Source organism: Saccopteryx leptura, chromosome 4 (assembly GCF_036850995.1).
Source record: "Saccopteryx leptura isolate mSacLep1 chromosome 4, mSacLep1_pri_phased_curated, whole genome shotgun sequence".
NCBI lineage: Eukaryota > Metazoa > Chordata > Mammalia > Chiroptera > Emballonuridae > Saccopteryx > Saccopteryx leptura.
This window is the reverse complement of record NC_089506.1, coordinates 70263909-70279904: the sequence shown is the minus strand read 5'-3', so window position 1 is coordinate 70279904 and position 15996 is coordinate 70263909. Positions and strand designations below refer to the sequence as shown.

General features: G+C 40.4%; 1 pseudogene; it reads right to left on the bottom strand.

Moving 5' to 3' along the window:
* Positions 1–7306: 7306 nt before the first annotated feature.
* On the bottom strand, positions 7307–14566 carry LOC136404173 (ralBP1-associated Eps domain-containing protein 1 pseudogene; annotated as a pseudogene).
* Positions 14567–15996: the final 1430 nt, after the last annotated feature.

Below are 15996 nucleotides of genomic sequence, written 5' to 3'. Positions count from 1 at the left end.
TTTTCATTCCTCTCTAATAAACAAAAGATCTCTTCACCTTGGTTCAGCTAGATTTCCAAAAACTACCCTTACTAGAAGTGGCTGATTAACTGAATTCTTTTCAGCTCTTGCTTAGCTGCTGGTTTCTTAAGGAAAATAGGGTATATCTTTTTCTCTAAGCATCACTGAAAGTAGTTTGTCATGTTATCGTTAAGCTTGCAGCAAAACTATTGCCCAGCACCACCAACCCAAGGTCGTAGACCCATCTGGTAACTGTCGGTACTTCCCATGAGGAGTCACCTTACACAGTTGTTGCTCACGGGTTTACCAGAAGGCTTCAAGAACTTCTAAAAATCCGGGAGATGAAATTACGTATAAGTGTACACACCACTGATTCTTTGAAATTTGTTGAGACTTGCCTTTATATCCAGTTCATGATCATTTTTTCATAAACATTCCATGTGTACTTAAAATGAATGTGTATTCTTTAAGATTTGGTACAGATTTTTATTATTTCAAGCTTGTTATTATGTTGTTTGAATTTCTATACTTTTATTAAATTGTTTTTCTTAGATATGACAATTGAGACAAATGTAATAAATTTCTCTCTGTTGCTGGTAGACTCGTCTTCCCCTGGTTCTATCAATTTTTGCATTATGTGCTTAACATACTTTGTTAGAGGCATATGAGTTAGAGTTCCTATCGCTTCCTAAATTTTATTATTTTATCATTAGCAACCCTCTATATTCCTCATGATGCTCTTTGTCTTGAAGCCTATTTTGTCTGATAATATATCTACACTTCTTTTGTTCTGGTTATAATTTACCTAGTGTATTGTTCGTTCACTCTTTAAACCATTTTGCACTTTTATACACTAGAGCAGTGATTTTCAACCTTTTTTGAGCCGCGGCACATTTTTTACATTTACAAAATCCTGGGGCACACCACCTACCAAAATGACACAAAATGACACTCTGACACAGTACATATTATACATATAGTTAATAATATAGTTTCTAAATGTATTTATACTCACTTAGTGTGAAACCTGGGCCTGTTTCGATGAACACAAAAGGGATATCCTGGCAGGAATGGTAGAAAGACACACACGAAGCTCTTCCTCAACAGTTCTCAGTCTCTCTCTGTTTTTAGTTTTTATCGCAATCAAGCTTGAGAAGCTCAGCTCACATAGATATGTGGTTGAAAACGGGAGCAATGTCAAAATAGCTTTGTTGGCCAGAATGGGGAACTCCTTGGCAACAGATAACCAAAAACTGTCCAAAGGAAGATCAGCAAACTTTAGCTTTAAAGTTAGATAACATTGTGATGCATTGTATATCACCCTCTGTGGGGGCCTCTTTTAAAAAGAAAAAGGTCAAATATTTATATACACCCTCAGGATAGACATAACCATCTGAGGCTTCATCTAGTGGTGTCAACATTTACCTCTAGTCCTGACCAGGATTAGAAACCGGGACCATGGGGAGGAGAAACAGCTTCAACTACTCGCCCCGGCCACACAATGACAAGTGCGGGGCAGCTCAAGCGGGGACCTTCCTGGGTGTGGATGAGAGGCGGCCTACTATTGGTTCATCGCTAGTGGTCGGGATGAATCCTAGAAGGTGATTGGTCACTGAGCATTCCCTGTGCCTCCACTCTTCCTGTTGCTAGTAGCTGGAGGGATTGTGAAGGGAATGTTTATGTTCGGATGGAGGCAGCTGGCTGCGGGCCATATCCGGCAGGCAGGCCATAGTTGGGGGACCCATGTTTAATTTCCCCATGGCACACCTGACCATGTCTCATGGCACTAGAGCAATGGTCCCCAACCCCCAGGCCGCAGACCGGTACTGGTCCATGGGCCATTTGGTACCGGTCTGCAGAAAAAGAATAAATAACTTACATTATTTCCGTTTTATTTATGTTTAAGTCTGAACAATGTTTTATTTTTAAAAAATGACCAGATTTCCTCTGTTACATTCGTCTAAGACTCACTCTTGATGCTTGTCTCAGTCACGTGATACATTTATCCGTCCCACCCTAAAGGCCGGTCCGTGAAAATATTTTCGGACATTAAACGAGTCCATGGCCCAAAAAAGGTTGGGGACCACTGCATTAGAGGAAACTAGAATATTTTAATCTAATCTGACCATCTCTGTCTTTAGTATATTTAACTTATTTTTCTTCATTGTATTGTTAATATAGTTGGACATATTACTACATTTTATATATATTTGTCCCATTTTTAATGCACATTTACTTTTCATTAATTTACTTTTGTATGTGTATTTGTTGCTTTGTCTATATTGAACTTGTCTATTCAGAGCTGCATTACTTGTCTCTTATTTTGGCTACTGCTACAGTGACCGTTTCTATGAGGACTCCCCCCAGATTCACATAAGTGCAACCTGACCACTTTGCTTCGGCCCCATGGCATGGGCTCGCTTGCTGCCCTGCAGCCTCAGGGAAGCTACACAAGCAGGCATCCTCCGAACAGTCTAGGGAGAAGTGGGAAGAGGCACCGACGGATCATTGTTTTTCTGTTGTTTTGAGGTGCTTTTTGTAGGACAGCCATGAAATACATTTTGTATATCCTCTCAGTGTATCCCTAATGGGGACTTAAACAGTCACTTGCTTGTGTCAGTAGAAAAGAGAAAAAAGAAGCACGCAGAAGGAAAAGGTTTAAATTAGGAGAGCCTGATTGAATACAGTTCAAAAACCACTGACAGGGGACAGATGTGAGCAAGTCATGAGCCTCTATAGCCTTATAAAACAGAGGTAATAATGTTTATTTATCTGACACATTTCTTGTAAAAATTAAATATGTATTTGGATTACCTTTCTCTATTTTTAAAGCGCCTCTCTAATTTTAAAGTTTTATTTTATTATAGAGTGTTATTTGTTATTGGCAGTATGCTTGGGGGTAATAAATGGTTTCCATGAATTTTTTCTGAAGGTGATTCTAAAAAGCTAAATATTACTTGTACACTAACAACAGTGGGTTTGCGATTGAAATTATTCCACTTATTACTGTATTAAATACTTATTGAGTGTAATATTACCATTACTGCTTCCATTTGGGAACAAGTTAATTCCTTACTCCACCCCGTACCATGTGGCATGGGCAAAATACTCCTCTTCTCTTGGCCTCAGTTTTCTTTACTCTTCTTTCAAATCGTAACAACAGTAGCGGTACCTCCCCTGTATAATTATCTGGGAAAGGAAGACCAGCTGTTCTTATTGCTATCACATACTCCATGCTATACAACAATAGAGACTTTATTGAGGCAAGGAATGTTCAGATCAGCCTGAACACTTCCTTGAAGAAGGTGTAAGAAAACATTTGAATCATAACCAAGAAGAATTTTGAGTTTAGGTCGATTTAACCTCTTTTATCTTATTTTGGCAAAGTCATTGAACAAAAGTAAAGGCTGCTGGAAAGAATTTACAGTTGAAATTCTTTCTGAAGGCTCTACCAGCAGTGAGGTTCAGACTATGAGATCCTCACAGTCGGGGGTGAGGGGCAGCACACCTGTGAGTGATTGCCAAGACTTAAGTACCAGGCCACTCTGGGAGAGCATTCTTTATAATGAGTGCCGGTAAGACTAGACCCCTATCTGTCTGCTCCAAAGGCTTGAAACATACACAATTTACCTCCCATCCCAGCATTTCATCAAGAAAGAGCAGCAGACACCTTTGTGCTTGAAAATCACAACAGAACAACTCCCTGTTGACTCCTGTCCAAGTTTTGAGTTGATGCAAAATTTCCATTTTTCTAGTTTTATCTTTTTTCTTTATGGCTGGGATATGTTATCTAGATCTTTGTACTGCTCGTGGTAATGTAGTCTCCGAACACAAGTCAAAATTCATTCTACGATCCCAAAAGAGCCTATAACTCCTTTAAAGATTTTCTCTCCACCAATTCATTTTCCAAGGGAATCCAGCTGTCAGGCCTGAGTTATGTTGGATGGTTTAGATACAAAATTTTATGCACACATTTGTTTTTATATATACTCATAGATGTTCGCACATATCTTTCACCACCTTCAAAATTTAAGAGGAATAAAAACACAAGCTCTGATTAAATCATATAAGAGCTACTGTCTGTCTGGCACATCCTTTGTTCAGACAAGTTTCCCTCCTTGCCTAGTCTACTCTATTCTACTTGAAGAGGCCAGTGTAAATCTCTTCAGTTTTCACTCACTAAAGACCTTGTACTTTTTTTTTTTGTATAACCCGGGATAGTGATCTGAGACCCAGGTTTCTTGCAGGACCTCAGAAGCACCAAACCATAGTAAACTCCACAGAGGGAAGCAAATATAATAAGGAAACCAACCAACATCTCACTCCCATTCCTGAGAGGATGACTGTGAAGAATACTTGTTCACACATAATTCAATACATCCAGAACATTCTTTCTGCTTTCTAGGTAGGCTTATTCAGAATTCCAAGATGAGAGTGTTGCAGCAGTCAAATTATTTACCAGTAAAGCAGCACTCAGCCTGAAAGTGAACCCACAGTTTCAGTGCACTCAGCCTGAAAGTGAACCCACAGTTTCAGTGATGTTACACAGTTTCTGCGGCGACTCCATTGTGCGATATCCATCACATTCCTTTATAAGTTTAATTTTCAAATGGGGCAATAAATTTACATGGTATAAAAATATCATTATATTTAACATTTCCTGTTTGTACTGGCATTTTTTTTACTCTAAACATAAAGCAGTTTGTATGTAAATTGCCATATGCTCTTAAGTTAAATAGAATCGTATCTGTGAAGGACTCATCATAATTTTTTTGTAAGTATGTGTGAAAACACTTGCACAAACAAGGGTTTCTTTCCAAGAAGAAGAAAGAGTCATATAAAAGAAGCAAATGAGCCTGACCTGTGGTGGTGCAGTGGATAAAGCATTGACCTGAAACACTGAGATTGTTTGTTCTAAACCCTGGGCTTGCCTGGTCAAGCCACATATGTTGATGTTTCCTGTTCCTCCCCTCTTTCTCTCTCTCTCTCTCTCTTTTCTCATTTCTCTCTAAAATCAATAATAATCTTTAATTTAAAAAATAGAAGCAAATGAACTTTGTGCCCAATTCAAGTAGATTTATTAATAATACTTTGTGCTTGCCTTTAATTATGTTATAACAAGGACCATATTTTTCTATTTTAAATGAAGAACATCAGGTAATAAAACAATATTTTTTATCAGGAAACTTAGAGATTAAGCACATACTATATGGGATAGGCATAGACTGTATCTTTCACTCTGTAACCAGCCCAGCTTCTAAATCACATGCACACATGCATACATATGTGCATACATAGAACAAGCACGAAAAGACACATAGATATTTACCACAAGTCATGTTCAAAGAAAATTTTCTGTGCGGTAAATAATTTAACTCAAATTTACCCACCCACTCCCCCCACCCAAAACTGTCAAAGGAGTTCATAAACAAAAATTTTTACAGAAAAATTCACAATAATCATATTTAAGTCATTTAATCATCTATTTATTATCCAGCATTCTAAGCTATATTTAAATAAATTGAATAGGGCAATAGAACAAATTTTATAACATTAAGTTTTTATCTATTTAAGAGATCTGTGGGAAAGGCGCTGTGTAGATGGGGCCAGAGGATGAAGTTAACAATGATATACAGGATCCCAGGAATAGGCTGCTTCCAAAATCATTCATTCATTTATTCATTAAATATTTATCAGCACCTCCTAAGTACTAGGTCCTCTTCTAGGCACTGGGGATATGGTTGCTATGGACAGATTTTTTTGCCCCTTCCCCTCAAAAAATCCATATTAAAACCTAATCTCCAGTGTGATGGTATTAGAAGGTGGAATTTTGAAGAGGTGATTGATTAGGTCATGGGAGTGGAGCTGTTTGCATGGGCTTAATACCCGCAAGAAAAGTGACAACCTTGTCCTGGCCGGATAACTCAGTTGGTTAGAGCATTGTTCGGAAGCACAGAGGCTGCTGGTTCAATTCCCCTCAGGGCACATACAGGAACAGATTGATGTTCTTGTCTCTTTCTCTCCCTTCCTCTCTCTCTAAAGCCAATAAAATAAACATTAAATTTATAAAATAAAGATAAAAAATAAAAGTGACCCCAGAGAGCTTCCTCACCCCAGCGAGAAGGCCATCTATGAATCAGGATGCACGTTCTCACCAGACAACCTGTCTGGTACCTTGACCTTGGATTTTCCAGCCTCCAAAACAGCAAGAAATACATTTAAAGTTGATTAAATCAATTTAAGTAAGTAGCAGTATAAGCATACTATATAAAAACACAAAAGCAAAGGCCATAAGGAACAACAAAAGGCTTGAAGGTAGTTGTCTCGGGAAACAACTCTAAGGGGTTGAAAAGAAAGGGGTTGGGCTGGGAGTTCCATTCAGCCTTCATTAAAGCCCCGACTTTTAAATTGTGTGTGTGCTATTATGATACAACTAGAAAATCATTTTTTGAAATTAGTACTTCTTTCCAAAGTATACTCTTTCCTCCTTTCCTTCCCTTAAATTCTAAACACCCATAAACACATATCCTTATAGTAAACAACACAAGACAGGAAAGCAAGAATTACCTTGGTTACTGCAGTAGCATACACCAAATGATTGTTGAGCTGGGTTGGAGGTTATCTGCACCTCTTAGATTTATTTCACATATGAGATTTTTTAATTCCTATCGTATTTACAAAAGATGGAATTTGGTGGACATAAAAGTTTCTATATTCCAAGTAAGTCTTCCACATAATCAGGATCTGAAGTATAATGACAACTTCAATTCTAAAATAAGGGTCTATATGACATTTAAGCATTGTTTAATTTTTTTAAGTCATCCTTTTATTGTTGAAATTAAAAAATAAAAGATACTGACCAGGTGGTGGTGCAGTGGATAGAGCATCGGACTGGGATGTGGAGGACCCAGGTTCAAGACCCCGAGGTCGCCAGCTTGAGCGCGAGCTCATCTGGTGGGGTTACTCGGTCTGCTGTAGCCACCCGGTCAAGGCACATATGAAAAAGCAATCAATGAACAACTAAAGTGTCACAACAAAAAACTAATGATTGATGCTTCTCATCTCTCTCCGTTCCTGTCTGTCTGTCCCTATCTATCCCTCTCTCTGACTCTCTCTGTCTCTGTAAAAAATAAATAAATAAATAAATAAATAAAAGATACTTAAATACAATGGTGAACATATAGGGCGAAAAGAGAATCATAAAATTTAATGTCAAACTAAATAGTGAGCTGAATGTTTGGATCTCTGACAGGCTTGAACCCAAAACTGCTTAGAAATGAGTATGTTCACGTTAACAGCAATTGGCTTATAGGCAAGAGAATGGTCGAAGTTGTTCCAGTTGAACTTCCAGAGAAATTCTCTCCTCAAGAACATCCTTTAACTGGTGGAGCAATTCACTATTCAACCTGGCCAAAACCGTGTTGGTTTCCTTATTGCATCTAATTGATTGATGCCTGAGTAGCTTTCTTAGCTTTCCCAACAGGCCTAGGAATAGAAGCAGTGGTGCAATAACACCAGCTACGACACCTGCCTTTTGTGTATGTTCATCAACTTCTGGCCTTCATTCATCTTCTGATTTTAATCTTCTTCGAACGTGTCTGGGTCGTAGAGCAAGAGGTGCTGTACCTTTGCTCACATTGGTGGGAGCACTAGCACCTTTCTTTTTTTCCATTTCATTATGTTCTGCCAACTCAAAGAGAACTTGCAGGATCAGAAGCTTTTTCAACTGGCAAGATTCTGGATGTTTCTCAGCTTCATCGTCTTTTCCTTCATTTACATTTGATGCAGCAAATACTTCAAATGGACTGAAATCGGCAAAATTGGGTTGTTCTGGTTTCTGCTGAGGTGAGGTATTAGTGAAAGTTATTAAGTCATCAGCATTCACTGGGCGGTGCTCTACGGCAGTGGTCCCCAACCCCCGGGCCGCGGACCGGTACCGGTCTGCGGGCCATTTGGTACCGGTCCACAGAGAAAAAATAAATAACTTACATTATTTTTGTTTTATTTATATTTAAGTCTGAACTATGTTTTATTTTTTAAAAATGACCAGATTCCCTCTGTTACATCCATCTAAGACTCACTCTTGACGCTTGTCATGGTCACGTGATACATTTATCCGTCCCACCCTAAAGGCCGGTCCATGAAAATATTTTCTGACATTAAACCGGTTCATGGCCCAAAAAAGGTTGGGGACCACTGCTTTACGGGACCAGGAGCTGTGAGGGTTACATTGTTCCCTATCTGTTCTGGGTCTGAAGTAAAAGAGTCTGAACTATGGTAACCATCTGCTACAGTATTTCCAGAGGCAAATTTCACTTACCAATTTATCTTACTTTCTTCTCAAAGGTCAGATGTTTTCACAAGTAATGGGTTAGTGGGATTAGTATGACCATTGCCAGTTCCTTTAAGTTCCATTTCCGGCATATGGACTTTGCTTGGAGTCACACAAATGGGAACTGGTGAACAATAGCAGTATCAGGATCAGTTGCAATGTTAGAATCAAACTGCGTCCGAGTGCGTGAGCTTGAAGAGCGTGTGCTGAATGTCTCCCACTGCTCACTGCTCTGATTCATCTCCGGCCAAGTCTGCTTTGGTGACAGCATTGATGGTGACTTGCTTGGAGGTGCTTCTGCAGGAGAACCTGAATAATCTACCTCACCTGTCTGATCACCAACATCTGCTGAATCTTCCAAATCAATCAGTTTGGGCATTAAACTTTCAGGTGGGGGAGGGTTCTGGGAAGTCACAGCCATCCCTCCCAGCAAATACCAGATGAAAAGCAGCACAAAATTCATCCAGTGACAATCCTCCATCTTTATCAAAGTCTGAGAGTTCCCAAATGTGAAAAAGTTCAAGAATAGAAAGTTTTGATTTTGTATAAATAAATAAATAAATAAATAAATAACTCTTTAGCTACAGATCCTGGAATAAATTCGTTTAGATCAGGCTGAATGGTTTTAAATTTATTTACATAATACTGTCTTTGTTCATCTGTTATTTTCCAGGGAGCATCATAACTACTGGATTACCTGTGAATTGCGCTGGCAGTTGTAGCCGATGCTGCAGTTGGTACCGTTGCCTGGTGCTGGGCAGAAGCAGGACATATGGTTAAAAGAGCAGTGGTTGGTGGAGTAGCTGCAAAACTGACCCATTTTCTGGAGGTGGAGAACGCCCTGACCACCCTGCCTCGCCAGCAGAGAGCCTGACTATGCTTCAGGAAAGGGAGACAGAAAGGCCTGGGGCCTGCAGGGGCCTCTCACTCTTTCCTCCACCCGGAGAGCGTTGTGCTTCCTCCCCGTGTGCTCACGTGGTTGGGACTGCCGTGGTGAAATCACAGGAGATGCAGGTTTCTGTTGACCTGCAGATGTCCGAGACCGACGGCGTCAGGGCTTATGGATCGCTTCTTCATTCACCCCCTGCGACCGGGTGGTGGTGGAATTACATCAGAACACGACCCTTGACTTTAAGAACCCGAACCACGTGGCAAGTCGAGCCGTCCGCTCCTCGCCACCTCCGGACCCTGTTGCTGGTGCACACCCCGCCTGCGAGGTCCTGCACGAAGCATTGTTAAATTGTTTTTAAAAACTGAGTATTTTAACAAAAGTAATAGTATCATATAAGCACAAAACTCACCAAATGTGTACAGGGGTCCCCAAACTTTTTACACAGGGGGCCAGTTCACTGTCCCTCAGACCGTTGGAGGGCCAGACTATAAAAAGAACTATGAACAAATCCCTATGCACACTGCACATATCTTATTTTAAAGTAAAAAAACAAAACGAGAGCAAATACAATATTTAAAATAAAGAACAAGTAAATTTAAATCAACAAACTGACCAGTATTTCAATGGGAACTATGCTCCTCTCACTGACCACCAATGAAAGAGGTGCCCCTTCCGGAAGTGCGCTAAGGGCAGGATAAATGGCCTCAGGGGGCCGCATGCAGCCTGCCGGCCATAGTTTGGGGACCCCTGACTCACAACATTTCATAAAATTATTTTTTTAATCAATAAAAGCTAAAAAAGAGGCCTTGGTTCTCTCTATAGAATGGAGTTTGCCAAAATCATGAAATAACATAAAGATTTAAGTGATGTGTCCATTGTTTAGAATATACTTCCTCAACTCTGAGAACATAAAATGACCTTTGTGTCTTGGAATTAATCAGATTCTGAAAAATACCTGCAGTTCTGCCCATAAAAAGCCTTCCTTGCCTCCTTCTTATAGGGTTTTGTTTTGGGTTGGTTTTTTGTTTTTTGTGTGGTTTTTTGTTGTTGTTCAAGATAGTAAACAGCACTGAAAATTGATAACAAATCAAACCAGCCTAATTTACAGTCTCAAAGTTAACTGACATCACATTAAACAGATGATCAACCATCACAATTACCATAGCAGTGTTTATTTTGTAGATCATATTTCGTAGTCTCTGAAATGTCAAATATGCCTCCCACTGAGAGGCAAATGTGGATATACGGATGCATGCGTGTCATCAACATGAAGAAGATGGAAAGCAAAGTTCCGAGGATTCATTAAAGAACTAATCCTTCCTAAAATTCTGATTCCTCAAGGGAATTGATACGGGAAGGTTCCGGTTATTGATTACTGACATAGGAACTGGAGTTCCTTATTGTTTTAACCAAATGACATTTCAGATTTGAAAGTCTGTGGCCTCCAAATAAAGGACCTGACATTCATTTACATGTGCTTTATTCAAACTAACAATACATAGTCTCTTCCGACCAGAAACAGACTGGGAACTATCACCTAAAAAGTTGTATTCCTTTTACCACATTAAAGAGTAAAAGGCCACAAACATGTTCATTAATGATTCTGAAAATCCCTTTAAAATATATAACCCTTTTAGAATAATGATGGGAAATGTTATCAGAAACCTCCATGCCGATCACTCACCCTAAGCCCTTAAACGTGCCTTTGCTTTTTGGCTTAGCCAACCCCTGCCACCCCACCCTACTCCAACCATACACACACTAAAAGTACCTGTGAATGTGTTCAGCCACGACACACTGACTTCTTCCAGCAATCACACTGCCAATCCATCTTGCCTTGCTCCCAGTTACAAAATGCCAAGGCACTAAGTGGGAACAATGGCTCCCCTCCGACTCCTTGTGTCTATGTCTTCACACTGTGTGTGAGGACAATAGCACAGTTTTCTCTCTTTGAAGGGCTCATAGTTTATGAACAGAAGCAGCAACCAAACAGACAATCGCCAGATGATAGCTGAGTACTAAGAGAGAAGCAGGAGGCAGGAGCAGAGGGAAGGAAGGTGCTCACTGCTGCTTGGTTGGAGGCAACAGATGAGCATGGCCTTGGAGGTTCAGGAGCAGAGGCACCAACAGGGGCCAAGAACAACATTCCAGCCCAGGAACAAGCATCTGAATAGCTCGGCACTGCCTGCAAGCACAGTGCTCTCAGAAACCCATACGTGGGTTCCATGTAACTGAGGCCAGAATGCGTTGGTAGAGAATGTAAGATGAGGCTACAAAGATGAGTTTTAGAAATAAATTACAAAGGGTCCTGTATGCTGAGTTAAGGAGCTTGGATTTCATCTTCTAGTAAACAGAAAGCCATTCAGAATTTTTAAGAGAATATAGTCCTAGAAGTTTCAAAATTAATCTGCTTCTCCATGTTTTACCACAAATTCACCTAAACAGACTCAGAAAATGCCCTTATCTCCATTTCAGAGTCAATAGGAGGATTCACTCACCAACACAAATTCCTCTAGTGACCTTAAATCAAGAGCCCATAAAAAGAGAATGCATCTCTTCTGTGTGTTTTATACCTCCTCTAATTCCGCTTAGCCCTAAGCAAGGGGGCCTTAAGTGCATGCTAAATCTATTCCTAGAATTTCCTAAAGTAATCTGCAGCTTTGGGTATTCTACAAATAATATTCACCAAAGAAAATTCAGAAACCTCTCATCTTTGTTCTACATATTGCTTCATTTTTTAAGACAAGTATCTCCCGATTAAAAAAAAAACAATTACTATAGCTGAACTTTTTGCTCTTTCACCAATCCAATCTGTGGTTGTGTGCCTGTCAACTACCCTATTCCATGGCACTCAATGTCAGGTGCAGACATGACTCCGGGTCACCTCTTACACATAGGCGAAGTCTATTTTCTTGCTTTCCTATGAAAAGAGGTCCTTTGGTAAAGCACTGTAAGTGCTCAATAAATGCTGACTGCTGCACTTGTGAGCACCTCCTGCTAATTTCTAAGCAGATGAAAGGAACAGCAGATCTCGAGACAGGGCCACGTTTCCAGGACTGATTGTAGCAGAGCACACAAAGCCAATCAGCACTAGAATTAGCTTTACCTGAACTGCCAGTTAGAGATGGCTCCTTGAAGAGCCAAGCTGCACAGTGTCAGATGGACAGATATACAGTCGTTTATTCAGAAATCTCTCCAGAGAGCCCCAGGCTAAAAATTGCTCCTGGGGCTCAGGAGAGGCCAGTCTAAGCCTGGAGGCCACTAGCCTGAGGCCAGCACACATCCCAGTTGCAGCCTTGGCTGCTTCTGTTGTAGAGAAGCGGTAGCAGCAGAGGCCCGGCTCAGAACCACACCGCAATCCCCCATGCAGCTCCTCTGCTAACACCTGTTAACAACGACCCCAGGCATCACGTCGGTGGAGGTGCTCTGTGGGTAACATCGACACTTACAGATATAACCACACAATTACTCTACACTGATATTCGTAAATTCTTTACTAATAGTTGAAGGTTATTTTTCAGATTAATTAAGGATCGAGCATTGAACTACTTTGTGTGAGAGAGAAAGAGAGAGAAGAGAGGTAAGAAGCATCATCTCATAGTATATCACGTTCATTGATTACTTCTCATATGTGCCTCAACCCAAGGGCTCAAGACAAGCCAGTGACCCCTTGCTAAAGCCAGCAACATTGGGCTTCAAGCCGGTAATCATTGGATCATGTCTATGATCCCACGCTCAAGCCAGCGACTCTGCACTTAAGCTGGTGAGCCTGGGTTCAAGCTGGTGACCTCGGGATTTTGAACCTGGGTCCTCAGTGTCCCAGGTTAATGCTCTATTCACTGCATCACCACCAGTCAGGCTTGAACTACTTTCTAAAGCTCTGTTATATGTTTATCCCATACATAGGCCTTATTATAAATACTGTCCCCATTCTAGAGATGTAAAACTCTAAGGAAGTGAGACTCTAAGAAGGTAAATGATTTGTCCACCATATAGCTTGTAAGCGGTGGAGCCAGAATCACCTCCCAGATTTTTTTGTTTCCCAGGCAAAGCTCTTTCCTCTGGGCCACACTGCCCCCTACTGGCTGAGATAGGTGGACGCAGGGAGGCACTAGGGAGGGTGGGTGATTTCCTAGAGACTGCTTTCAGGTGTGTGATGACTCCCTGATAGAAAGGGTATGAGACAGAGAAGGGAAGGAGAAAGGGGGAGAAAGAGGGTGGGTAGAACGAAGAAGAGGAGAGGGCAACCTAGTTGCTGATTTCCACCCCTCCAAGAAAACCCTGTAATATATTGGCACAAAATTTAGAGCATGTTTCATAATTAGTCAAAGGAGGTAGGGTTTTCATTTTGAGTTTTTTTGTTTTGTTTTGTTTTGTTTTAGATTTTATTTATTCATTTTAGAGAGGAGAGAAAGAGAAAGAAAGAAAGAAAGAAAGAAAGAAAGAAAGAAAGAAAGAAAGAAAGAAAGAAAGAAAGAAAGAAAGAAAGAAAGAGGGGATGGAACAGGAAGCATCAACTCCCCCATATGTGCCTTGAGCAGGGGAGCCAGGGTTTTGAACTGGCTACTTCAGTGTTCCAGGCTGATGCTTTATCCACTGCGCCACAACAGGTCAGGCCAGGAACTATAATTTTCAAATGTATTGAACATTCATTCATGATTTTAGAGCAACTAAGTGTTTTGTCAAACTAAATGTTTTGGGCATCAAGTCCCTTTCTCTCTGCCATTGGCCATTGCTGCCATTTCTGATCTGATGCCATCAGTGCCCAGGGGCAAGAAATCCCTAAAGATTAGGAAACTCCAGGCCAGGGGCCTGCTGAGGGCCTTGGGTGTTGTGTTCTGAGGAGGAGGTTTAAGACAAAAAAAAAAAAAGGCATTAACTTTCCCTTCTGCTACCAGTTTCCTTTGCTACACACTTTGTTTTCCTAAATCTTTGACTATGAAAAAGCCCACTATATTTTTTCTGCCTTTTCTAAGAACCCACGTATTGTTTCCATGTTGTACCCGAATTTTTTTTTTTCGAGATAGTCTAACTGAGGAAACAGCTCGTGAAAAACGACAAGAAAGATAATCCCTAACTGCTCCTTGCGGAATAGATCTTCTGGTGGCCAATATTAGAAAGTCAAATTATAAAGTATAAGCCTTTTGATTACTAAAGGATAATAATTAAATTATATAGAAATTTCCCTTCACTGTAGGGTGGAAAGAAACCAACTACCTGGTAATTGGTCTCAAACTAGAGTCAATAACGTTTTCCTTTTTATTTACATTTGGTTTTCCTATAAACTGCCTACTGGGTTGTGAGGAAGAAGGAGACCGGCGAAAAACTGCATCCTCATCCATCAGTATTAATCTCACACTTTACTGTGGCTCCATCCATTTATCTTCCCGACACAAATTAGAAATTCAAGAGTTTTAACAAATGAGCCTGCAAATGTAAACTTATTAGGCCATATATTTTTACTACACACTGTGCAGTGCCCTCCACAAAGCTGTCCCTTCAGAGAGCATTTTCCTATTTTGTGTTATTGATGGCAGCTAACTAATCACATTTTTAATGTTGTCTTTGGGGAGGGCTGTTTGAGTGAATGTGCAAGCTAAACTACCCAGAATAAATCTACCTTATTAAATGCTTGAAATTATGTGTCTTTTACGATAAAGAAACTCCCGAGCATTGTTACATTTGCTAACCTTCTTTCCGCAGGAATCAAAAGACTGGGATTAATTAAAATAATACATCAAAACTGGGGTGTTGAACAGAACGTGTCTATGTGTGAGAAAAGGCCAAGAAAAATTGGTTAATTGGTCTCTTCATCCCTATTCACTCCCCTCCATCTAAATAGCTTTAAGTGTTGCTTTCTGAACTGAAACTACAATAACATAGCGAGGAGACTCCCTCTTGCCTGTGTGTAGACAATAGCTAGTCCCCACCTCTGTCCCCAGTGCTAGGAAATTCTTTCCAATTTACCTCTCTGGTTAACAAAGAACTCCAAAATTTTTAGTCCCTAGATCTAGAAGCTCTAAAACCTAAAGTATAAATACATTGTGAGCCCAGTGTTGTATTTCTTCTATACAAAGATGCAGATTTAAGGCCTCTGAACAATGTCATGTTTCACAAATATCGAAAGAACACATCCAGCTGGTGAATACTGATCCTTGAAGCCCAGGTCCTCCTCGCCTGTAGCTCTGGTGAGCATTCAAGTGGTGGGGATCCCTCAGTACTGTGTACAATCATTTCATTATTCTGAGGGGTTTAATTACTGGCAAGTCCCTTATTACTGAGCACAAGTGCTAATCCGAGCCCTGAGGCATCTGCTTTCTCCCTCTACTCTTTGTAAATTTGAGACTATCGGAAGCAAATGCATACATGGCCACAACTCTGGCTTGTCACATAAATTTCAAGGATAACAAATGTTGCGTAAGTTTGAAAGATGGAATGGAGATCATTTGGGAACTGGAGCTCTCAAAGGCACAAGTGGAACAGAATTTGGAATCTGCATCAATATATACACTTCAGGACAGGAGGAGACGTCTTAGAAATGTGCCTAAAAGCAGGGAGTGGGGGTGCTGGCAAAGTGGGAAGTGATAAAGCAAGAACTCAATATTTTGCAAATTATGTCTCAGTGAGTTGCCTGTCCCACTTAAGACGTATGGCCTTTGTGAAACTGACATTTAGACACAATAAGCATATGCTCTTCACAGAAATTAAAGTCACAAGCATTTCAAGGGCACATAATAGATGGTTTCCGTGATCGCTGCAATCAGAGTTTTTC